This window comes from Pelodiscus sinensis, chromosome 15 (genome assembly GCF_049634645.1).
Source record: "Pelodiscus sinensis isolate JC-2024 chromosome 15, ASM4963464v1, whole genome shotgun sequence".
In the NCBI taxonomy this organism is placed as follows: domain Eukaryota; kingdom Metazoa; phylum Chordata; order Testudines; family Trionychidae; genus Pelodiscus; species Pelodiscus sinensis.
The window spans coordinates 36,285,068-36,311,461 of record NC_134725.1 but is presented as its reverse complement, the minus strand read 5'-3'; the positions used below and the strand labels follow the sequence as shown (position 1 = coordinate 36,311,461).

Here is a 26,394-nt window from a genome sequence, read left to right as displayed (position 1 = left end):
AATGAGGAGCAGATAAGCCATCTGAGAAAGGCAGTTGGGAGGAAGCTTTCTAAAGCCAGATTTCAAGAGAAGAAGTGACTCAGGGCTGTGGAGGCAGATGAGACAGTTGGGAGAATACCAAAGAGAGGTGGCGGCCTCACGCCGTGAGATCAGAGATTATTTGGCTAATTCTATCCAGATTAGGGAAGTTGTGCACATTCCTCTCAATCCTCACTGTAGCCACATCACTAAGAAAGGCGGGGGAGGGAGGCCTTTGGACCCTATAAACCACCAACAAACACGATTTAGTGTGTGTTGAATGTTTGGAGACAATACAGGAGGCCCAGCTGATTCCTGTTTAGGACTAGGTCACCGGCAGGACCACTGCCAAGTTTGCTAGATCACTATGTTACACCCTCTTCCACATGTTGTGTTATGAGGAAAAGCTGGCCAAATCCCCTAGCCTAAGCTTTTGGTGTGGCTTTTTCTCTCTTGCCTGAACAGCGGATCGGAAAGGCAGTATGTGCATGCTTGTGTGTGTGCATCTCCATGCTTGTGTGCCTCTCTCTGTTCAAGGGCCGTAGAATGATGGAGAAGGAGCAACATCAGCAGGCATGAGAGAAGCTGCAAACAGCTGTGTGCCTAGTGCTGAGTGGGTTTTCCTCCTTCGACAGACCTAACCAAGCCAGAGCATTGTTGTAGCCCATAAGGAGAGCTGAGTCCGTGGAACAGCTTGTTGTTGCAGTGGGTGAATTCTGCATTACTTCATCCTGTCTTTAACAACATCCCGAGCAGTCCAAGGAGAGAGGAGCAGATACAAGGAGGACAGAGCCACTCAGAAGGTACTGTTCCCCAAGGAAAGATTTTGAAGTTGGACCAAAGGGACAAGGATGGGGTGTGCTAAGATGAGCTAACCCTTTCCACCCTCTACATCCCTATGAATTTCTCAGCAAACCCCAAGTCTTCCTAGCTGAGCAAGGGTTTTTTAGGCAAGAAATCCCTAAAGAGCTCTTTATATCACCCTTAAAAAAATTCAGAATAAATCAATGCTGGCAGTCCAGTGCCCGTGATGCCTACCCCTGCAATCAGTGCTGTAACTTGCTGACAGGGACACAGCTATTTAGGTCGGAAGCTCCACAGGGACCTAATCAAATTGGGGGATTGGGCAGCTGCAATTTAATTTAGAGAGCTGCATAATGAGGAGGAATGATCTAAATTCCTCTCTCCTCTGCCTCCCTCCCATGCTGAAAAGGTCTGAGTGAGCAGGTGCCATGAAGGGAGCACCTGGCCAGCATGTCTGGCCAGCATGCAGAAGCTAGAGTAGCAAATAAGAGACTTGCATGTGTTACAGATGGGATGGACGGTATTATAAAGGCATTTATAACAAGATGGCATATCTGCTGGGGGAGTTTGGGGTTCAGGTTCAAGAGCAATAAAGGAAATATTTTTTAAAAACCCAGATTGGAGACACTTATCGGGGGGGGTCTTGTGAAAGGTACATTGTTATATAGATACATGGTAAAGATTTACCCTAAAGAGAAGAGTAAGAGGTATCTTGAGTAAGGCACTCTCAATAAGAAAACCTAGTCACAGGCTATGTTATAGTCTCCCCTATATTGTGTGAGCAAGGAACCACACAGTGAAACTGAAAGTTTCATCCATTTACACAATTTCTATGTCTAGCCAATCTGTAGGACTCACCGCTACAGCAAAACCATGGAGACTAGTGGTGTCATAACATTGTTTTAAAGGAGTGCAGAGGTTTGTAGCTGTTAATGGTATTTGCTGTTACCTGAGTGTGAATGATAGTGGAAATGCAACTGTGGCTAACATGTTTAGGCATCAGATGCTAAATACATTTCAATTAGTCAGTGGATCCCCCTGCCTCTGGACTGAAACATATCCCCTGCCAAAGTCCCCAGGCCACAGAATTGCACCATAGGACACAGTGTTCCCTCTAATATTTTCTGTCTATGAGTTATGTGCACTGAGGCATGTATGGAGGTGCACCACCAGTAGATACACATGCTGCCTGCTGTGGGCACTCTGCTAATTAGCTGGGTTGTATTTGAATCTCTCCTGGGTGATTGCCCAAGTGCTCAACTTACAGGGAACAGTGGTGGGGCAGGTAGCTGTTTTGCGATGCTGCATTCATCATCCTGGTTGGCGATGGGGTACACACTCAGATCCCTTGGGCTGGATGCACTATGAGAGCCTGCATAAAAGAGAGCAGATGGGTCTGGAGTTCTGTGAAACAAACAGCTATATTCTAGAGACAAAGCATGGAAGGTGATATCTCGTATTGGACCAACTTAAGCTGGTAGGAGAGACAAGATTTCCAGCTTCCCCAGAGCTCTTCTTCAGGTCTGGGAACATATCACAGCTCCCATTCGGCGCACAGCAGTGATTCTCATTGATTTATTTACAGGAGGCCCCTCGACATGAGACCACTTGAATTGCAACCCCCCCACATTTACAACCATTTTTGTAAGTGCAGAAGGCGCCAGAAAGCCCTGACTTACATCCTTGGCCCACATTTATGATGTGCACGGCACCTATCATAAATGAGGACTCAAGTTATAACACCCCCAACTTGTGATGCTTCCCCAGGAACGGATTGTGTTGCATGTCAGGGGCCTCCTGTACAGCCTTTGCACTTGTGGATTGCAGTTGCTTCCTAGGAATCAAAGAATCATCAAAGCAACATGATTTGTGATTCCACAAATACACTTCCTATGAATGTCTCACATACAGGCCCGTCTTGAGAGGGACACTCCTTCATCGTCTAGTCATTGCCAATAATTCAGCTTCCCCACTAGTCTGAGTGATCCCTGAGAATTAGCCGAGCAACACCCAGATTTGCTAATAAAGCAGATCACCTGCGTCATCAGCCAATGTCAGGGACCCCACAGACAGCCATGCCCTCTTGTCCTAGATGCACACTTCCTCCAAGAAGATGGACTTTTGTCTTCTTAAGGGTCCTGCATCCTTTATCTATGAGACAGCCCACACCTAGCCAGCAGCTCTGAGCTGTATGGCTATCTGCTCTTCTGTCTCTACGCTATTGCTGCTGAGTTCAGAGTACATGGAGGCCAGGGCCCTAATGAATCTGTCTCTAGCTCCTAGAATCCTAGAATCCTAGGGCTGGAAGAGACCTCAGGAGATCATCAAGTCCAGCCTTCCCCCACCCCCCAAGGCAGGACCAATCCCAACTCAATCAACCCGGCCAGGGCTTTGTCAAGCTGAGACTTAAACACCTCTAGGGATGGAGATTCCACCCCCTCCCTAGGGAACCCATCCCAGTGCTTCACCACCCTCCTAGTGAAATAGTTTTTCCTAATATCCAACCTGGACCTCTCCCACCACAACTTGAGACCATTGCTCCTTGTTCTGCCATCTGTCACTACTGAGAACAGCCTCTCTCCATCCTCTTTGGAACCTCCCTTCAGGAAGTTGAAGGCTGCTATCAAATCCCCCCTCACTCTTCTCTTCTGCAGACTAAACAGACCCAAATCCCTCAGCCTCTCCTCATAGGTCATATGCTCCAGCCCCCTGATCATTTTGGTCACCCTCAGCTGGACCCTCTCCAATGCATCCACATCCTTTCTGTAGTGGGGGGGCACAGAACTGGACACAATACTCCAGATGTGGCCTCACCAGAGCCAAATAAAGGGGAATAATCACGTCTCAAGACTTGCTGGCAATGCTCCTCCTAATGCACCCTAATATTCCATTCGCCTTCTTGGCTACAAGGGCATACTATTGACTCATATCCAGCTTCTCATCCACTGTAATCCCCAGGTCCTTTTCTGCAGAACTGCTACTTAGCCATTCAGTCTCCAGCCTGTAACAATGCTTGGGATTCTTCCATCCCAAGTGCAGAACTCTGCACTTTGTCTTTGTTGAACCTCATCAGATTTCTTGTTGCCCAACCCTCTGATCTGTCCAGGTCACTCTGGACCCGATCCCTGCCCTCCAGTGTATCTACCTCTCCCCCTCGCTTAGTGCCATCTGCAAACTTGCTGAGGGTGCAATCCATCCTCTCATCCAGGTCATTAATAAAGATGTTGAACAAAACACACCCTAGAACTGATCCTTGGGGTGCTCCACTAGAAACTGACCTCAAACCTGACACAGAGCTGTTAATCACTACCCGTTGGGCCTGACAGTCTAGCCAGCTTTCTATCCATCTTACAGTCCATTTGTCCAATCCATACTTCCTTAACTTGCTGGCAAGAATATTGTGGGAGACCGTATCAAAAGTTTTGCAAAAGTCAAGGAATAGCACATCCACTGACTTTCCCATATCCACAGAGCCAGTTACCTCATCAGAGAAGCTGATCAGATTGGTGAAGCGTGACTTGCCCTTTGTGAATTCATGTTGACTATCCTGATCACTTTCCCCTCTTCCAAGTGCTTCAAAATGGATTCCTTGAGGATCCCCTCCGTGATTTTTCCGGGAACTGAGGTAAGGCTGACTGGTCTGTAGTTCCCTGGATTGTCCTTCTTCCCTTTTTTAAAGACGGGCACTACACTTGCCTTTTTCCAATCATCCGGGATCTCTCCTGATCTCCACGAGTTTTCAAAGATAATGGCCAAAGGCTCTGCAATTACATTTGGCAACTCTCTCAGTACCCTCGGATGCATTAAATCCAGATCCATGGATTTGTGTATGTTTAGCTTTTTTAAACAGTTCTTAACCTGTTCTTCTCCCACTAAGGGCTGTCCACCTCAATCCCATACTGCGTTGCCTAGTGCAGTAGTCTGGGAGCTGACCTTGTCTGTGAAGACAGAGGCAAAGAAAGCATTGAGTACTTCAGCTTTTCCCACATCATCTGTCACTAGGTTACCTCCCTTATCCAGTAAGGGCCCCACACCCTCTCTGATCACCTTCTTATGCCTGTAGAAACCTTTCTTGTTACCCTTCACATTCCTTGCTAGCTGCAATTCCAATTGTACTTTTGCCTTCCTGATAACTCCCCTGCATGCTTAAGCAATATATTTATATTCCTCCCTAGTCTTCTGTCCAAGTTTCCACTTCTTGTAAGCTTCCTTTTTGTGTTTAAGCTCACCAAGGATTTCCCCGGTAAGCCAATCTGGTTGCCTACCATATTTGCTTTTCTTAGCGTGCATTGGGATGGTTTCTTCCTGTGCCTTTAATAAGGCTTCTTTAATATACTGGCAGCTCTCCTGGACTCCTTTCCCCTTCATGTTAGCAACACAGGGAATCCTCCTGTCCATCAGTACTCTGAGGGAGTCAAAGTCTGCTTTTCTGAAGTCCAGGGTGTGTATTTTGCTGCTCTCCTTTCTTCCTTTGGCCAGGATCCTGAAATCTACCATCTCATGATCACTGCTTCCCAGGTTGCCACCCACATCTACTTCCCCTACAAGTTCCTCCCTGTTTGTGAGCATCAAGTTAAGCTGCGCATAGCCCCTGGTTGATTTCTTCAGCACTTGTACCAAGAAGTTATCCCCAACTTCCTGGATTGTCTGTATACTGCTGTATTGGTCTCCCAACAGATGTCAGGGTGATTGAAGTCCCCCAGGAAAACCAGGGCCTGCGATCTGGAAGCTTCCCTCAGTTGTCTGAAGAAAGCCTCATCTATCTCATCCACCTGATCCGGCGGTCTATAGCAGCCACCAACCACAACATCACCCCTGTTGCTTCTACCTCTAAACTTAATCCATAGACTCTCAACAGGCTTTTCTCCCTCTAAACACTGGAGCTCTGAGCAATCATACTGCTCTCTTACATACAGTGCAACTCCTCCTCCTCTTCTCCCCGAATACAGTCTGCTACCTGCCAGACACCTCCGGGAGGCAGTGTCATGGGGCTGGGGTTCTGGACCATTAGAAGAAGAGCTGTGTGGATGGGAGTGGCTGGGAGAGGACAGTTATGCAGTCCTCCTGCAAGGGAAGGGCAGTAATTTAAATCTCGGCCGCAAGTCTTGAGTGCCACGGCAGTTGGATGGAACAGGAGGATGCTGGCCACAGGAAGACAGTATACGTGCCTGACCTCCCACAGCAGGTCATTCCGCACCTACTGGTGCCATTGATGGGGGACACGACAGCCTCTCTGGAGTACTTGTGGACTGGGCCGCTGAATCTACAGGTTGCCAGGTCCAATGGGATCCACTTCTCTGCCAAGAATGTATCTAGGACTCATTCCCTGTTCTCCAGCTTTGTGTGGGATGCAGTTTGAAATGCCCTCTGGGGTTCAGCTGTTTGGATCTCATGCCCAGACTATTCCCCTTACGTTGTACATTTAAATGTCACGAGACTATGGGGTGGGTAAATGCATTGTCTGCACTTCAGCATTTCTACAACCTCTGAGCGCAATCTTGCCGTAACTCTGTTCTCCTTTCTCCAGAGCAAACCCCCAAATTGCCAGCCATGTCAGCAACTTTTCTCATGATTTAACTTAGGGCGGTTTCATAAGAGGCAATTGTGCAACAGGATGGACATGATTCCTCTTTTCAAGCATTGTCTGGCTCTTGTTATCTATGGCTATGGTGTAAGATGTCAAACCTTGCTGTGTTCAGCAAGCACAGGCAGGAATCTGTGCAGCCCTTGCTAATTGCTACTTGAACACTAGACCAATGTCTCCTACAGTGTGAAATTCACTCTTTGCAGAAGGGAAACAGAAGGCCATGTGCGTTATTCAGGGCCTCAGGTAAGGAGACCCTCTGAACAGGAATGAATTTCACACATAGCTCTTAAAAAGATAGTGTAGGCAGCATGATGCCACTGACTTTCTCTGGGCATTTACCAGCATCTCTTGAGTCTCATCAGTTGTTGGCAGTGGTTGTTTTGATTGACAAGAGTATTGGTGTCTGGCTTCCTCTCTTTGTTCATTGTCAGAATTATTTGCTCCTGCTAGCCATGCCCTTCGGCAACCCGGTTTCCACGCCAGACTCCTCTCCCTTCTCATCGTGTTTTGCTCGCTGATCCTAATGCAGTTTACAAGGTGCGACAGGAAACAAAACTGAGTGGGGTCTGTTCTCCATCGCCACTTCCCACTGCAGACTGGGGTTTCTTGGCGCTGATGCGGCCCAAGGCACTCACAAGGTGAGACATCACAGGAAGGGAACCTCCAGTGTAAACAGACTGTGCACAGACACGCAGAACCCAGGAACATGTGGCGATCGCATTGCCTCCAACACACAGACCCACTCACACTGCTCTCTGCACTGCTTCCAAATGGTGCTCTATAGAACATGGTGATGCCCTTGTAGGTGCCACAGTTCCAGGAATTGAAAGAATGTCCGTGAACAGAGTACAGGCAACTCATCTCCACTGCATTCCCACGCCCCCTGTCCTCTCCCCATGAGCCACTGAGTGTAAGAACAGCCAGACTGGGTCAAACCAAAGGTCCATCTAGGCCAGTATCCCATTTTCTGATAGCACAGGGAATGAACAGAACAAGTAATCATCACGTGATCCCTCTCCTGTCACCCATTCCCAGCGTCTGAGAAACAGAGGCTAGAGACACCATCTCTGCCCATCCTGGCTAATAGCCATTGATGGACCTGTCCTCCATGGACTTATCTACTCTTTTTAGAACTCTGTTATAGTCTTGGCCTTCACAACATCCTCTGGCAAGGAGTCCCACAGGTTGATTGTGCACTGAAATATTTTCTTATGTTCATTTGAAGCCTGCAGAACAGAAGCATGACATCAGACCACTTCTCAGTAGGGAATCTTTTATCCCCTGAGGGCAGAAGTGGGCAATAAGTAGTCTATGGGCCGGATGTGGTTTGCCAGGGTTAGTCCCTGGTGAGCCACCACATGCTTTATTTATCATCATGTCTGCAGGTACGGCTGCTCACAACTTCCATTCACTCTGAATCACCATTCCCGCCCAATGGGAGCTGCAGGAAGCTGTATTCTTGTCCGCACCACTTATTGCCCACTCCGGCCCTAGGGGAAACATCCCTTTCACCCATATGAGCTAAATCCACAGGCAGAATGCTTCAGGGCACACACTGTACTATGGAAAGGGAGAGAGAGCTCCATGTTCTGATGCATGGCAACTGAAGTGTGTTTCTATTGCCTGCTGGAGCGGCACCAAGGTTGCACGTGGTTAAGTGCACTCTCTCTTGGTTACTTGCTTCTTACCCTTGAAGTTACCTCTCCGATGCTCTGTGTCGTATTGCACTGCCAGCTCAGAGGAGGGAAAATTCCCCAACCTCTGATCATAAACATGAGTAGTGGCCCTCCTGATTCCTTCGCACTGTGCATACTGAGTTTTTACACAGCTGCCACCCCGATTTACTCCCAGAAGGAAGCCAAGGCTGCCCAGGCATTTATGTTTCCTTGCTGGTGGCAAATTTCACATGTCCCAGAGCTGCTGGCAAGACTTCTGTCACTAATGCAGATCTAGGCACCGGCTACAGTCGGAGAACGTTTCACTCATGCTATTCCCTTTTACTGACATATTTTGATCTGTGTTTCTCAGAAACAGAGACGAATCCTGGCAGATTTGCTCGGATGGACTCCCTCACTCCAAAATGCCCAAGGGAAGGAAGAGAGGTTTTATCAGCCAGCAGCCTTCTTAGCAGCTGTTAGCACCTCTCAGTCAACCTGCCATCTTGGAGTGCTGCCCCCACAACGGCACCTCAAGGAGCTGCTCTGCCATGCATGGTGCCAGAGTGGAAAGCTAGTGTAATATCTGGGAGTCGTTCCTCTGGCCAGATCAATGAAATAATCAGAGAGATCTACTTCTCCAACCACAGGGAATCCTCTGCCTGTTTTTCCAGAACACTGTGGGGAAGGTGTTGGTGGTTTGGGAGATCACCCATTCAGTGCAAACACGACTGATAAAGTTCCTGGTTTCTACAGCTGACTGCCAACCCATCTCTGTGCCTTAAGGGTGCTTCATAGGGCACAGCAGTATCATTGCTTTATTTGAAATAGAAAATAAAATTAGAAGAGAATAAAAGCTCAGGATAGCGTCTGATTGACCTGGCCTCAGAGAACTACCTCCCTCCTGATATGACTCTGACTAAGACATAAATGTCTTAGTGAAACACAGAGCAAAGATTTAGGCTTTCAGAATAAATATAGCCCCTTCAGTTAGGTGCTCAGATACTAGGTCAGTGGTCTCCAACCAGTAGATCAGGATTCACTGGTAGATCTTGGAGCCTCTGATAGGTGATCTTGACTGGTTTGGCCAAGAGGCTATCAAGTGCTGGCACTTCAGCTGCCCCTCCCCCTACCGCTGCTCATCTCCTGCCCTTTGCCTTGGAGTTGGCTCCCCCTATCCCCTGGAGCCTCCTGCTTCCTGTGCAGGGCAGGAGAAGGAGAGGAGGGGTGCTGATGTCAAGGTGCCCCCTCACCCACCCTGTATCCTATCTCCAGAGTAGGGGGCACAACAGGACTTGGGATGGAATTTGCTGGATGCTTTGGGGAGTGGTGCAGGGCCAGGCAGGGGTGAGCCTGCCTTATCCCCACTGCACCCCCACCCAGGAGCCACCTGAGGTAAGCAGGGCCCAGTCAGAGCCCACATCCCGAAACCCTACCCCAGTCATGGACCGCCTCCTGCACTCCTGCCCTAGCCCCAAGCACCCCTGCATCCAAACACCCCCACAGAGCCTGCACCTAGAACCCCTTCTGGCATCCCAACTGCATGCGTTAAGCTCAGCTCAGAGCACTTCTCACTCCAAATCCCTTAATCCAAGACCAGAGACTGCACCCCAACCTGCTGCCCCAGCCTGGTGAAAGGAAGGAAAGGTGGGGGAGGGAGGGAGGATGGAGTGAGCAGGGGCGGGGCCTCAGAAAAGGGGCGGGGCCAGGGTATTTGGGTTTCAGATAGATCTTGGATTGCACTTAAATTCAAAAAGGGATCTCGTGCTTAAAAAGGTTGGAGACCCCTGTACTAAGGGGATGAACGTTGTACAGAAATTTAGTTTAGCTGGTGTCATTATTTCAGGTAACAGACACAAGAGCTATTAACCCCCAGACTTCAGGGCAGAGGCTGCTCAACCCCTAGGTCAGGAAGTAAATCATGCATCAGGATAAGAGTTCAGAAGCAGGTAAGAAGGTGAAGTTGAGGACTAGGAAAAATGGTCATGGATGACCTTTAGATGAGGTACAAATCTTGAGAGCTGCCAAGAAAGTAATTATCTTTTCCATTTTCAGCATGGCTTTGGTTTGCACTTGCGGCCCTCACTTGTAAATTGTTTCAAAGCAGCATTATTCCTCTGGTTGTTTTAATTGCACTTTTAAGCTCTTCCCCATGTTATCTGCTGGAACAGTCCAAACATGCAATGGAATTGGGGTTGGATGATTTAAGGAGAACTCTAATGGACTTTGAGGATGTTGCAGTGCATGGCCTATACCAGAATGGCTGGGAGGAAGAGCTGTGAGTTGAATGCTAATTTAAATGGACAAGTCTCAGAGGGGGAGCCGTGTGTTAGTCACCATCTGTAAAAACAATGAGGAGTCCCGTGGCACTTTAGGGTATGTCTACACTAGGGAATAAAGGTCAAATTAAGATATGCAACTTCGGTTACTTTAATTGCATAGCTGAAATCAAAGTACCTTAACTCAACTTTTGGTGTCGTCCAAACTGCAGGGAGTTGAAGGGAGCAGCCTGACTTCGACTCCCCTTACTCCTCATGGATGCAGGACAACCGGCACCGACCCGAGTGCCCCCTCATTTCTAATTATTGTGTCTGTACTAGACCTGCTCATTCGAACCCTAGAAGATTGACTGTGGCAGCTTCTCTGTAGTCTTGACGTACCCTTAGAGACTAACAGATTTGTTAGGGCAGAACCTTTTGTGGGAAAAGAGTTTTAACCCACAAAATATTATGACCTAATAAATCCATTAGTCTCTAGGGTGATACAGGATTCCTCAATTTTATTATGGGAGAGGTGTAGAACAAACTCTATGCCTTCCCTGCATTGCGAGAGATTAAATTTGTTTGAATAGGGTCAGATGTGTTCTCCCCTCTTGAAGAAGAAAGGACTGAGGAATATCTCAGCAAATGGTTGTGAATGGTCAGTGAATGGTTCCTGTAATATATTCCTCATATACTGCCTTCAGTAGAAAACAGGATTAAAAAAAAAATCAGAGTCACATTAACAAAGCCAGTTCAATTATGGCTATTTACAGTGATGAGATTCTTATTCCTCCCTAATTATGGAGTGTCAGAGGAGGGGCCTGAGAACTAGGACTCCTGGGTTCTTTCACAATGCTGCCACAGACTCATTGTGTGGCCTTGGGCATGTCACTTAACTGTTCTGTGTCTCGGTTTGTCTATTCTTAAAATAATTATATAGATACTGACCTGCCACCCTAGTGGTGCTTTGAGGCTTTACATTTGGATAACATTGCAAGTTCTCCTGCTCTCTAGTCTGTTTCAACTTTTTCTTTTCCTCTCCATTTGTCTTTGTTTCATTCATAGAATCATAGAACACTAGAATTGGAAGGGACCTCAAGAGGTCATTGAGTGCAGTCCCTTGCCCTCATGGCAGGACCCAGTGCCATCTAGATCATACCTGCTTCTTGTCCTATCCTCAGAGGCCAATTTTTCTCTCTTGTCCTGTGACACCCTTTTAGATACCTGAAAACCACTATCATGTCCCCTCCCAGTCTTTTCTTTTCCAAACTAAACAAGCCCAATTCCTTCAGTCTTCCCTCATAGGCCATGTTCTCTAGACCTTTCATCATTCCTGTTGTTCTTCTCTGGACCCTCTCCAATTTCTCCACAGCTTTCTTGAAATGTGGTGTCCAGAACTGGGCATGATACTCCAACTGAGGCCTAATCACTACAGAGTAGATCAGAAGAATGACTTCTCCTGTCTTGCACATAACACCCCGTTAATGCATTCCAAAAGCGTGTTTGCTTTTTTTTGCAACAGCGTCCACTATGACCCCTAGATCTCTTTCTGCAGTACTCCTTCCTAGACAGTCGCTTCCCATTTTGTATGTGTGAAACTGATTGTTCCTTCCTAAGTGAAGTACTTTGCATTTGTCCTTATTAAATTTCATCCTATTACCTCAGACCACTTCTCCATTTAGAATTATGACTCTATCCTCCAAAGCAGTTGTTACCCCTCTCAGCTTCATATCATCTGGAAATATAATAAGCATACTCTCTATGCCAATATCTAAATATTTGGATAAAGATATTAAACAGAACCGGTCCCAGCACAGATCCCTGTGGAACCTCACTTGTTATGCCTATCCAACAGGATTGTGAACCATTAATAACTACTCTCTGAGTACGGTTATCCAGCCAGTTATGCACCCACCTTATAGTAGCCCCATCTAAGTTATATTTGCACAGTTTATTGATAAGAATATAATGCAAAACCATATCTGATGCCTTACTAAAGTCTAGGTATACCACATCCACCACTTCTCCCTTATCTACAAGACTTGTTATCCTATCAAAGAAAGCTATCAGACTGGTTTGACATGATTTGTTCTTTACAAATCCATGCTGGCTGTTATCTATCACCTTATTGTCTTCCAGTTGTTTGCAGATTTATTTCTTAATTACTTCTCCATTATCTTTCCTGGCACAGAAGTTAAACTGACTGCTCTGTAGTTTCCTGGGTTGTTCTTATTTCCCTTTCTATAGATGGACACTAGATTTCCCCTTTTCTAGTCTTCTGGAATCTCTCCTGTCTTCCATGATTTTCCAAAGACAATAGCTAAAGGCTCAGATACCTCCTCTATCAGCTCCTTGAGTATTCTAGGATGCATTTCATCAGGCCCTGGTGACTTGCAGACATCTAACTTTCTAAGTGATTTTTAACTTGTTCTTTTTTTATTTTATCTTCTAAACCTACCCTCTTCCCACTAGCATTCACTATGTTAGGCATTCCTTCATCATCAGACTCCTTGGTGAAGACTGAAACAAAGAAGTCATCTCTGCCATTTCCAAGTTTCCTGTTACTGTTTCTCCTTTGTCGCTGAGCAGTGGGCCTTGGTCTTTCTCTTGCTTCTAATATATTTATAGAATGTTTTCTTGTTTCCCTTTATGTCTGCAGCTAGACTGAGCTTGTTTTATGCCTTTGCCTTTCTAATCTTGCCTCTGCATACCTGTATTGCTTGTTTATATTCATCCTTTGTAATTTGTCCAAATTTCCACTTTTTATATGACTCCTTTTTATCTTTAGATCATGTAAGATCTCCCAGTTGATCCAACATGGTCTCCTGCCATACTTTTTATCTTTCCTATGCAGTGGAAAAGTTTGCTTTGGGGCCCTTTAAAAAACTGCCTACTCACTTCAGTTGTTATTCTTCTTAGTCTTGCTTCCCATGGGACCTTACCTACCAGCTCTCTGAGTTTACTAAAGTCTACCTTCCTGAAATCCATTGTCTCAATTTTGCTGTTCTCCCTTCTACCCTTCCTTAGAATTGTGAACTCTATGGGTGCGTCTACACTGGGCCACTTATTCCGGAAAATCAGCCGCTTTTCCGGAATAAGCTGCGAGCTGTCTACACTGGCCCTTGAATTTCCAGAAAAGCAACGATGCTCTACTGTACAAATTCAGCCACTATTCCGGAAACCGTACGCTGCTCCCGCTCGGGCATAAGTCCTTATTCCGGAAAAGCTTTTCCGGAAAAGGGCCAGTGTAGACAGCTTTTCCGGAAAAGCAGAAAAAACGGAAAAAAGCGGTTTGGACGCTGGGAGACCCCGTAGGAGCCGCGGACTTCCTGGTAAGCCCGAGCTGTTAAAGGGCTCTCAGGCTGCTGGGCGCACGTGCCAGGAGCCTGCCTGGGTCAGCTCTGCCGCTGCTGTGCTGCCCAACAGTTCAGGCTGACCGCACCATGGCAGCTCCTGCCGGAGAGCCCCCTGGACCCCCAGCGGAGGAGGCCCCCAGGGGCCGCAAAAGGCGGGCCCCATCCCGGACCCCCAGGGAGTTGGAGACCCTCATCGAGTTATGGAAGGAGGAGGAGGGTCTCCACGACCTCCATTCCCGGCGCCGGAACGCCGATCTGTACACCCGGCTTGCACAGAACCTGGCCCAGCAGGGACACCCCAGCCGCAACTGTGAGCAGGTCCGCTCAAAAGTCAAGGAGCTGCGGCTGGGGTATGTCAGGGCCACTGAGGGCAGGGGGGCAGGACGCGACGCCTGCCCATATTTTGAGGAGCTCCACTCCTTTCTGGGAGAGCCCGCCCCTCAAGCCCCACCGGTCCCCGTGGACACCTGCCAGCGGCCACCCATCAACCGTCCCACCGAGCCGGAGGAGGGAGAAGAGAGCGGCAGTGCATCTGGCGAGGAGGCCAGCGTTGCCACCCAGCAGGCCCCCTCCAGCAACTCCTCCGAGGACGGGGAGGAACCCACTGGTGAGTCTGTGCAGTTTGCACTCCCAAGGGTGGGGGAGGAGGGCGGAAGGTGGGGAGCCAGGTGCCCGGAGGGGGGAGGGGGAGAGCATGTCACTCAGGCCACGTGAGCTGCACGCTGCATAGCATGAGGACAGCAAGCAGCAGATGCAACCACGTGCAACCTGGTGACCGAGCGGCACATGACCACGGCTGGCAGCTGCAGGCCACGCCTGGGACCCTGCTGCTCACACACATTCGGCGGGACCAGGGGGAAGGGTGGATGCCGGCCAGAACTGGCCAGGGCCCCAGGGACTCAGCCCAGAGCCCGCAGCTCCGGCAAGGGTGCAGACCAGAGAACGGCACACTGTCCCATGCCTGGCTGTGAGGCACAGCCAGCTGCTATTGGGTACACCGCAGCATCACAGTCCTGTGACCCTGGACCCCCACCGAGCCCCTCGCCTGCTCCCGGTGCCTTTGCTGGTTCCCCAAGGGAAGTCCCAACTGGGGCCACACATGTTCCTGGGCTACCGGGCTTGCGGGAGGGATCGTGGGAGGGAGAAGGGCCCCTGAGTTGTGCTGCAAGGATGGGACATCCCCCCACCCAGTCACCCTTCTGGTTCTGTCCAGGAGATATCCCACACGAGGGGGATCTGAGAGCCCAGACCGCCTCTGCCAGATGTGCTCCCAGGCACTGCGTGGGGATGCATCTCGCTCCCTGTCAAACAGCAGTGATTAACCCAAAAGCTTTTCACAGTCTCCACCGGCAGGGAGTTCCACAGGTGAACGCTGCACAAGCACCCTCCCGCCCTGCATGGGGCCAGGATACAGAGCAGTGCTTACAATACCCTGGAGGGAGGACCCTACTCCAGGGGCAGGCAGGAGGGGAACCGAGTGGGCCCAAGCCACACAACTGTGGGGTCACCTGGGCTCAGGGGTGGAGGGCATGCGGTGTGGGGACAGTGGACGGCCTGCCTGACTGACCCATCCTTTCTTCTCTTCCTTGCAGCGGGACCCAGCACCAGACCCTCCACTGCGGCAGCAGCGCCACCCCCAGCAGGCCAACCCCGGAGGCACAGGCTCCGGCAGAGGGACCAGCTGCTTCGGCGCCACGTCAATGCTGTGGAGGCAATCCAGGCCTCCATCGAGGAGCGGGTGCAGGGGGACCTGCAGTGGCGGCAGGACGCCTGGGCTGCCTTCCTGGCCGAATGCAGAGGGATGCGCACCACCATGGACACTCTCACGGCACATATTGTGCATGCCATTCACTATGGCATGGGCGGAGCCCAGGCCCCCGCCATCCCTCCCGTAGCACAGGTCATGCCCCCTCCCATCCCAGCTCCTGACCCTGTTCCTGCTCCTGACCCTGTTCCTGCTCCTGACCCTGTTCCTGGCCGTGCCCCTGCTCCTGGCCGTGCCCATGCTCCTGGCCACCTCCGCGTGCAGCCTGCCCCGACGCGGTCTGCCCAGCGTGGGCAGGCTGGCCCCCGGAGGAGCGTTCGCAGGGGCCGCCCATCCCAGTAACTGCCTCCCCCCGTCCCAGTTGAAGGTCTCCCCCCCCCTCCTGTCCCAGTTGAAGGTCTCCCCCCCCTTGTAAATAAACAGATCTCTACTTTGCTGTTCATTCCTGTGTTGGGTATTGTGTAACTCTAAGAAGTAGTGTACGAAATGATGTGAGATGCCAAGTAGCCACTTAAATGTAACATGGTGGCAAACTGTGGAGAACGAAATCTGTACTCTATTCACTGGGGGGGGGGGGGGGGCCTTCGTAACTGGTCAGTAGTTTGTGGCGCAGAAATAAATGATGACACTTTTCGGTAACATGTAAACCACAAAATATTATTAACATAGATAACAAACTAGCAAGAACGGTTACAAGATGCACACAACAGAGATAATTAAACAAACTCTAGGCACAGGGAGGACGATTGTGGTGTTGCTGGCCACCTCGATCCTTTGGTCCTTCCGGGCCTCAGGAGAGGAACAGCCAGGAGATCCCTCGACGGACGATGACGGTGTTGCTGGCCATGTCAGTCCTTTGGGCCTTCCGGGCCTCAGGAGAGGAAGAGCCAGAAGATCCATCGAAGATGTCACTGATGTAAGCCTTCTGCACAAGTCCCAAATCCTGTTGGCTGTTCTTCAGGACGGCGATGGTGGCCTAAACCCTAGCCTAACTTAAAAGAAAAACCGTAACTACGCCCGACGCACCCGACGAACAGACTCGATGACGGCCGCGATGTGCTGTGACCCGACGCTTTACTATACTATTGGGGGGGGGGGGAGGTAAGGGGAGGAGGTGGGGAAGGGTAGGAGCTGGGACGGAGTACTCTGGGGTGACCCAAGCGACCCTGCTAGGGGGCTTGGGCAAACATGTCCACCAGGGCCTCTCTAATGTGCACCGCCTCCTGGCGCGCCTGGCGGATGGCAGCTGTAGCGGGCTGGTCCAAGGTCTGTGCCTCAGCTGCCACCCATGCAGGGAGGAAGGCCTCCCCACTGCGCTCCACAATATTGTGGAGCACGCAGCACGCGGCCAGCACCTCCGTTGCATTCTGCTCACCCATGTCGAGACGGGTGAGCAAACAACGGAAGCGGCCTTTTAAGCGTCCAAATGCCAGCTCCACTGGGTTTCGGGCCCGGTTGAGGCGGTGGTTGAACCGGGCCCGGTTCTGGTCCGGCTGCCCTGTGTAGGGCCGCATGAGCCAGGGCATCAGGGGGTAGGCCGCATCCCCGATGATGCAGATGGGCATCGGTACATCCCCAACAGTCAAGTCCCGCCGGGGGAAGTAGGTGCCTGCCTCCAACCTCTGAAACAGTCCAGAGTTCCGGAGGATGCGGGCGTCGTGTGCCCGGCCGGACCAGCCGCCGTAGATGTCCAGGAAGCGGCCCCGGTGATCCACGAGGGCCTGCAGGACGATGGAGCAGTACCCTTTCTGTTCATAAAGTGGGCTGCTCGATGCTCCGGGGCCCGGATGGCGATGTGGGTGGCGTCCAGGGCTCCCCCGCAGTTGGGGAACCCGAGGGCAGCGAAGCCGGCCATGGTCTCATCGACGTCGCGCAGGCGGATGATTCTCGGCAGCAGGACGTCATTGATGGCATGGACGACCTGCAGAAGGGTGCAGAGAAACACAAGGGAACACATTACATACAGCCAGGGGTGAGTGTGCGCTCCCTTGGGTCCCCCCCCTTGATTCCCTCTGTCCACACACACACACACACACACACACACACACACACACACCAGGGCCCCCCATGCTCCCCCCCACCAGTGGGCCTGTGCAAGGGAGGGACGGCCGAAACCCCTGGGCGACCCAGCCTGGAGTCTTGGGTGTCCCTGGGCCTGGAGTGGAGCACCCTCCCCCCATCCCACTCCCCCTGGGACTTACCTGGATGACGATCACTCCAACGGTGGATCTTCCCACCCCGAACTGGTGTGCCACCGAGCGGTAGCTGTCCGGTGTGGCCAGCTTCCACAGCGCGATGGCAACCCTCTTGTTGACGGGGATGGGTGCCCGCAGCCGGGTGGCGGTTCTCTGCAGCGCGGGGGTGAGCCAGGTGCACAGGGTCAAGAAGGTCCGCTTTCGCATCCGAAAATTCCGGACCCACTGGTGGTCGTCCCATAGTCCGAGGACCACACGGTCCCACCAGTCGGTGCTGATGTCCAAACTCCAGAGTGGCCGGTATACGGTGGGGTGCTGATGAGACAGGGTTGCCAGGGCCCCCCTGGTGAGGGCGTCCAAGGCAATCTCTGCCTCCTGGTCCATGAACAGCAGGGCACCGGCCTGCAGCACGAGCTGCAGCCAGCGGAACAGCCCCAAGAGGGGCCCGACCAGGCACATGGCCACCCGTGGCTCCATAGTAGACAGAGCAGGGCAGAAAAAAAAACCGCAGGGAAAAGCTGTTGGGGGCCAAAGGGTGGTGTCCCCAAAAGTCAAAGGGCACCCACAGACCTGCGAAGGGTGTCAGTCCCTGGCAGAGGCCCCAAGGCACGGGAGCAGGAGACCAACGGCTGCCCAGCGAGACCCCTTTAAGCACGTGTCTGAACGGCGCTCTGGCCCCGCCCCCGGAAAGGGCTGGTGGCCTTTGCCCTCTTCAAAATGGCTCCGGGCTTCTGCTTTTCCGGAAAAGCGCTTCGTTATGACAATAACTCCGGGGCCAATGTAGACGCGCTTTTCCGGAAAAACTGAAAACGGAATAGTATTCCGTTTTAAGCATTTCCGGAAAATCATGCCAGTGTAGACGTAGCCTATGATTTCATGATCACTTTCACCCAAGCTGCCTTCCACTTTCAAATTCTCAACCAGTTCCTCCCTATTTGTTAAAATCTAATCTAGAACAACTTCCCCCCTAGTAGATTTTTCAACCTTCTGAAATAAAAAGTTGTCTCCAATGCAGTCCAAGAATTTATTGGATAATCTGTGCCCTGCTGTGTGAGTTCCCCAACAGATGTCTGGAGAGCTGAAATCCCTCTTCACCACCAAATCCTGCACTTTGGATGATTTTGTTAGTTGTTTAAAAAAAGTCTCATTCACCTCTTCCGCCTGCATAGGTGGCCTGTAGTAGACCCCAAGCATGACATCACCCTTGTTTTTTACCCCTTTAGCCTAACCCAAAGACTCTCAACAACTCTGTCTTCTACGTCCATCTCCACCTCAGTCCAAGGCTATGTCTAGACTGCAAGCCTCTTTCAAAAGAGGCTTTTTCGAAAGTATCTTTCGAAAAAGCCTCTTTCGAAAAAGAGCGTCTAGACTGCAAGCAGTACTTTCGAAAAAGCAAGCCGCTTTTTCGAAAGAAAACAGCGAGTGAGTCTGGATGTTCTCTTTCTAAAAAGCCCTGTTGGCATTCAAGAACGCATTTTTTCGAAAGAGCACTTTCGAAAAAAGGTGTTCTTCCTCGTGAAATGAGGTTTACCGCCGTCGAAAGAAAAGCCGCATTCTTTCGATTTAATTTCGAAAGAACGCGGCTGCAGTCTAGACGCAGGTGACGTTTTTTCGAAAAAAGGCTACTTTTTTCGAAACCCCCCCTGAGTCTGGACACAGCCCAAGTGTATACATTTTTAATATATAAAGCAATATCTCCTCCCTTTTTTCCTTGCCTATCCTTCCTGAGTAAGCTGTATCCTTCTATACCAATATTCCAGTTATGTGTATTATCCCATCAACTCTCTGTGATACCAATGATGTCATAGTTGTGTTTATTTATTATCACTTCAAGTTCTTCCTTCTTTCTGTCTTTGTGTTTTTAAAAATCTCCAGACACTGGAGGGGAGGGAGGGGGGAGGTAGAGAGGATAGTTTTTTGATACAGTGAAAGAAAACACTTTCCTGTAGGTCCTTCATGCATTCAAGCTGATCCTTACTATTGTCTGGGCATCTGATTTTGCCTTCCCTGACGCCGATAGCCCCCCTCTTCCAGACTTCAACAACACAATGTTCCCTCACCCCCAAGGAGGAAATCCTGACCCCACTGAAGTCAATGAAACTCTTGCCACTGACTTCCACGTGGCCAGCATGTCTCCCAGTGGCTTTACGTGAAATGTGTATTATTTTGTCATTGAAGAATCACAAAGTGGCAGAACTAATGACAGATGTGTCCTGATTTGACTATATCCCTGCTATGGGCAGAACCTTCTCGACCTAGGTGTTACAGAGAAGGGACTGTTTGTTCATATGCTCCACTATGCTTTATGTTTCTAGTGATGAGAAATACAACTGGGGACTGCCATGACTGAGTAAGAAAGGCCTTCTAGAAATTGGGACATTATATGCTATTACGGTCAATGCATTTGAGTGAGGTCTGCAGGAGGATTTAAATGTAATTTTATCTCCCAACCACTTCCTCGTCTTGTTTTTAGAAAACATCCTCTGGTTAGGAACAAGGTACTTTTTTCCCTTATATGGAGTAAATTAGACAAGCTTATGTGTAAATCTGAAATTATCACCTAGAGATTTGGTCTGTAATTCTGAGAAGCTAGGGCTACAGAATCTGTAGCTCTGCAACACAGGAAATAGAGGGTGATCACAGTCTCGAGGAGCATGAACAATGTGTTCACCAAGGATTATGCACTATTTAAGGGTGCATGGTAAATGCCATTGGTGTTTTGCTGATGTAGCTTGGGGTCTTTGTTCTGCTTTGGATTAAAGATGAGCAAGTGATGGAGCAGCCTATCAGATCCCCTGACTGTCTGGATCCTTGACCTAAAGTTCCTGAAGCCAAAACCACTGCTGTGATTTTGGGTCCAGCTCAGAACAATCATTAGAGAAGTCCTGCAAGAGCAGGAAAAACTGTGCAAAGCTCAGGGGAGCGTGTGATTGGATCATGCTATGGTGGTGAGAACATCAGCTCCCTTTTGGACATTACCCATAAAATGCACCTGAAGATCATACAAGGAAAAAGGATTAAACTCAGTCCAGTGCTCCCTGTAGCATCCGATCACAAACAGCTGTTTGTCAGAATTTGCCACCCTCCAACCCAAACTTGGGACCTACCTTGGCTTGACAACCTAAACTAGGAGCCCCAGGCTTAGCCCAATGTGGCTTTGCACCCCACTTCCTCTTTGACCCAGCCCCCAAGTAACTTCACTGTAATCATGGCGTGGGTAGCCAGGTACAAATGCTTCCACTGAACAAAAACACCTTGGAACAGGCCACTTCTGATGCTTGCTTGTTCACATCTCAGGCTAGTGACTGGATGATGTAATGAGGTTTATGAGTCTGTTGTTGGTCCTTAAACTCAGGCACTTTAATGATACTAATAATCTAGCCTGTTTCACCTGTCACTCTTGATGAGCTTCTCGAAAGAGGCCAGCACCATTCTCTCCATTCCACAGGTGGGGAAATGTGGCACAGAGAGGAGAAATGGCTTGCCCAAAAGGCCAATGGCCAAGCCAGGAATAGGACTCAGGTGTCTTAAGCCCAAGCCCAGGGCTCTGGTCCTGAGACAGCCTTACCTCTGGAGATCCCAACAAAGGTGACTCAGCTGGGGGTGTCATTACACTGGCTGGAGAACAGCTGCTGCCTTTGCCTTGGTGGGAGGTCATTTTATTCTGTGCCCTGCTTCAGATTCACCAATGAGCGGATGCAGCTGGGCAGAGCTCAACTCCGCTTCCTTTTTATGGCCCTAAAGTACATTTTCCAGATCACATCAGAAGAGGGAATATTCCCCCCCCCCCCATAATCCTCTTCCTTACCCCGTCCCTCCCCCACATAATAAAAAGCAGTGAAATAAAAACCAGCTGGACAGAGAAGATTGAATGACTGGGGCGCGGAGGTCACCAGAGGCAGCCAGGCAGCAGACAGAGTCTGCCTGCCCTGGCTTGCAATGCCCTCTGCATTCCTTGTCGCTAACCAACCTACTCCACTGCCAACCACTGCCAGGGTGGGGGGCCGATGTTGATGCCCCACATTTGGCAGAGGGGCATCTCGGCTTGCTAAGCATAAGCCTCATTTGGAATATGGAGACACAGAGCTGTGACCAACTGTGTTTGGTAAGGAAAGAGCCTGGTTTAAGTGATATCGAAGTGTCTCACTTTTCCCTTTGCTCTCAAAGGGATCCTTTGCCTTCACATACAGGCCAAGCTGTCATGGGTGGATAATCCTCCCCATGTTTTTCACTCGAGGGTCACTGTGGTCTGTTCCCCAAGCCCTTGGTGAGGCCCTAGAGGGCCCTGGGAATGCCAGTTACTCCCAACATGGGGCAGGCTGTTGCTCAGCCTCTGCAATTGTGAGGAGGGTGTCATTTTCTCCCCCAAAGAAGGAAGTAATGTGGGCTGTGGTTGGGAGGGGCAAAGAGAGTGAGTGCTCTTGTGTCACTCTGGGACTGGATGAGAAGGGAACTTTCCATACTTGTGTAACAGGCTGCTGGGGAGACCCAAAGCTTTGCGTCACCAGGCTGAACTTCCACCTCAGCAAGAATGAGCTTTGCTGGTGCTTAGACAGTGTGTCAGCTCCTGAGTCACATGGTCCACCTCTCACCAACAGGTCACCATTAGTGACCTGCAACTCCTGGAGCTCATGTTCTGCAATTCAAAGCCCCCGCCCCTGTGCATTTCCAGCAGGTACTATGTTGGCTGCATTGCTGAGTCAGTACGTAACCACTTATCCATTCAACTGGAGTAAATACACCTTCCCCTTCAAGCACAGCACAGAGCTGGCTTGTGGGAAAAGTGAGACACTTTGATATCACTTAAACCAGGCTCTTACATTACCAAACACAGTAGATCACAGCTTTGGGAATCCAAGCAAGGTATTGGGGCCTGGGTGTATCGAGAGGAGAGGGTTAGTGGGGAGGCTTTTCTTTGTCATGTGCTCACCCTTGTTGGTGTGTCAGGGAGAAGAACCCACAAGGGATTGTCAGCCCACAGGATCATGGACAAACAGGATTATGGATTCGCTTCAACACAGAGTCAATTTGGGATAGTTGCTTTTATTAATTTCTCTACATCATTACTATTACAGGATTAATACTGCCAAATGGTTACACAGCCACTGCAAAGTGACACATCAATAAGCACAGGCAGAGCAATGCATAAAAGAGTAACAGGCACTTAGAAATGCTTTCTTCCTTTCAGTCTGCAGGAAGTTCCATTTCTGTCACTTAGCACCAGGGCCACAGTGGACATGGTTCCAGCTGAGGGAAATCCGAGCACCCTCAAGGTTGGGGTCCCAGGCAAAATTCACCAGGGGTGGGACTCCCAGTGATCTTATACCTTATCTGTTTACCGAGTGTACGTGCACTGGCTCAATGCCACTCTTAGCATTCCCACGGAGCCGAGAACCAAGGTCAAGTTATTTATCCCATACTCCATTCTCAGCTAGGAAACATAGGGCGGCAGCTGATGAAGGATATCTGATAAAGAACACCTGGTGTTTTGCTGGCAAGGTTCATAGCTGGGCTAGAGGAATAGAAATGTAATCCCTGCAGGTCTACATATGGCTTACATTAAAGGGACCTGGGGAGCAGAGCTGTGTGTGGCCTCAGACTGGCATAGCAAATGTCCTTCTTTCAAGATTTATCTGTGTTTGTAAACCTCGGCCCTGTTCACTCAGGGTATGTCTACACTACCCCCTTGTTCAAACTGGGGGGGGTAATGTAGTCATACGGAGTTGCAAATGAAGCCCGGGATTTGAATTTCCCGGGCTTCATTTGCATAAAGCCGGCCGGCACCATTTTTAAATGCCGGCTAGGTCGGACCCCGTGCCATGCGGCTACACGCGGCACGGACTAGCTAGTTCGGATTAGGCTTCCTAATCCGAACTAGCTGTACACCTCGTTCCATGAGGCATGAGAAAGGCAATAATGATGTACAAGGGCATGGCATAGCTTCCATATGAGGAGAGACAACACAGACTGGGGTTGCTTGGCATAGAAAAGAGTTGACTAAGGAGTGATTTGTTGAAGGTCTGTAAAATCATGAGTGGGGTGAAGAAAGTGACTAAGGAAGTGCTGGCTGTCCTTTCCCACATACAAAACCCTGGGGGTCATCCAATGAAATGAATAAGCAACAGGTTTAATAAAAAAAAAGTTATTTTTCATATAACACACAACTAATCTGGGGAACACACTGCTGTGGGATGTGGTGATGGCTGAAAAAGATGCTAGGTTCATAAAAGAACTAGATAAGTTCATGGAGGACAGGGATGCAATCCCATGCTAAGGACTACCCTAAACTTCTGACGGACAGAAGCCAGGCCTGGAAGGCTGGTGGACCGTTCCATAACTGCTCTGTTTGGTACATTCCCCCTGCATTCTGGAACGGACCCCAGAATGCAGATCTTACAAGATGTTTTCATCTAGTCTTGTTGAGAGCGATGTCCACAATCTCACAACAGGATACACCACAGCACCTAGTTTAAATCTTGATATATTTTTTTTAAATAGAGACCACCACATCCTATTGCTAAATAAGACTCCTTCCTTTGCAGTATTGAGTGGTTCTGACAGAGAGAGGGTAGTGGTACGCCTTACAAGAGCTACTTCACATCCCCTTTTTTTTCTTTGCCTGGCATTTTTTTTAGAAAGGAGAAGCACTGACTTTGCTAAGAATCTATCGGCTGCGTGTACAGAAATTATAAAAAACATCAGGCAAACTGTAACCTTCAGTGTTAAGATATGCCAAAGAAATATAATCCGGACACAACTTTGTATGTGGATTCAGAACTCTGAGGCTACCACATTGCTCACACTCCAGCAAGGTAAATGTATAGATTATAATCTAGATTCCTTTCTGATTATTCACTGGATTCCTTCTATCATTGGCTCACTTGAATAGTAAAAGAGATCTAGGAGATAACAAAATACAACTGTTAAATCCTGGGAAATGCATTTTGTGTAGAAGCTGTTTTATAGCACTGGCTGTAAAATCTGGGAACTTGACTGTCTTTGGTCATGAGATATTTTGGAAGGCTACTGTTAACATAGGAATAGGGCAGAGAACCAGCAGTATCTTCTGGGTGGAATGCAGTTGTGAAAGTTTTGAAGCTCCAAAGGGATGGCTGGGAAATTTAACCAGCATTAGGCAGGAGTTGGCACTGCAGTGATTGTTTAGGAATGTCAGAGGGGTGTTTTTCCCAGGGTGATTGTGAGAATGCTTATAATCTTTCTGCTTGTGCAGGAAACAGCTAGTTTGCTCACCTTGAAGTTTCTTGTGGAATTTCTAAAGCAGGGCATAGAAGATTTATTCTTTAGAATGAAATCTTCCCAGAGAAGCTAGCGTGAAATAGTTATTCTTTTTGATAGCACTATTGCATTTTTACTGGGGATGGGATGTCAGATTATGTTAAAGCAAAGCCAGATTGGAACATACTGTAGATCAAGAGTCAAGCCCTCAAAATCTCCAGAGCTTTGAGAGCATCCCACAAGGTTTATTTTCATTTTTGCAAGTGGTCTTGTGAGTTCTTTTGAAACTTGTCAGTCTCTTGGGCCGTGTCCAGACTCAGGGGTTTTTTCGGGAAAAGTAGCCTTTTCCCGAAAAAACTTCCCCTGCGTCCAGACTCAAGCCGCGTTCTTTCGAAATTATTTCGAAAGAACGCGGCTTTTCTTTCGATGGCGGTAAACCTCATTTCATGAGGAAGAACGCCTTCTTTCGAAAGTTCCTCTTTCGAAAGAAGGCATTCTTCAATGTAAAGAGGCCGTCTTTGAAAGAGAGCATCCAGACTCGCTGGGTGCTCTCTTTCGAAAAAGTGGATTTCTCTTTTGAAAGATCCGCGTGCAGTCTAGATGCTTTCGAAAGAGCCTCTTTTGAAAGAAGCCTGCAGTCTAGACATAGCCTCGGGTGAGAGCCTAAATTCATGAGCTCTTCTGCTCATGTGCTGGCAAAAGTAGCTCAGACTGTGCTTTGTTTCAGCTGCAGGGTGCTCAGCTGAACTGGATCACTACAGCTGGTGAGATTCGTCCATCATTGCTCTGAACTCTGGTCTTGGGATCTCAGTTCTCTCTTAGCTCCCTGTGCTTTCTATTGAAAGCCCAGTCATTTGCCCTGCTGGGGAAGAGGGCTGGCATGGCTCCACAGGGAGACTTGTAAACACCCAGTTCTTTGCACTGCATTGGAGCTGGATAAGCCCTGGCTAGATAACAGCCAGCAGCTATTTTGACCCCAAAGGGACTCCAAATTTCACCTATAGCTTTGAGAATTGCACTGTTCCTCACTGGCCAGATCTGCAGGTGAGTTTGTGGGGAGAGGAGGGGCTGCTATATCCCTCACTCCTCTCCCTGCACCTGTGATGGGAACTATCTTTTAGTGGAGCACAGAAGGAGCCACCGCTGCATTGCCTGGACAGCTGGGGGGCAACTGTCCCCCCATCTTTATGTTGAATGATTGGCGAGGGAAGAGGCTACTTATGCCCTCCTGAGTCAGAGACAGGCTGGCCCTTCAGTGACACTATTTGCCCAGGGAGACAGAGGGCAGGCATTGATGTACCACCCTCCAGTACTGTTGGTACCAACTGCAGGAGGGTGGGGAGGAAAGAGAACAGTGGAGCTTTTCTTGTCGTGGTTTGGCAACATGAGGCCGCCCAGAGCAGTTGAAGGGGCTGCATGCAGCTGTGAGCTGTGCATAGCTCTAGATTGTTCCTGGAGGGCCCAGCTGTCATGGGAATTTTCCACCTTGATGAATGAGCCCCTGGGAGCTAAACTGA

At 49.4% G+C, this 26,394-nt stretch overlaps 1 protein-coding gene across 8 annotated transcripts in view; it reads left to right on the top strand.

Annotated features, from left to right (window-relative positions):
* The first annotated feature begins 463 nt into the window (after positions 1 to 463).
* The window catches only part of CMKLR1 (chemerin chemokine-like receptor 1), a 118,215-nt gene continuing 92,284 nt past the window's right edge, over positions 464 to 26,394 (top strand). For 2 of the 8 annotated variants that reach the window (XM_006123602.4, XM_025184933.2), the window contains exon 1: positions 464 to 821. The gene's annotated coding sequence lies outside the window, so the exon portion shown is untranslated. The other 6 variants (XM_075898769.1, XM_075898766.1, XM_075898768.1 and 3 more) reach the window with 5 other exon arrangements.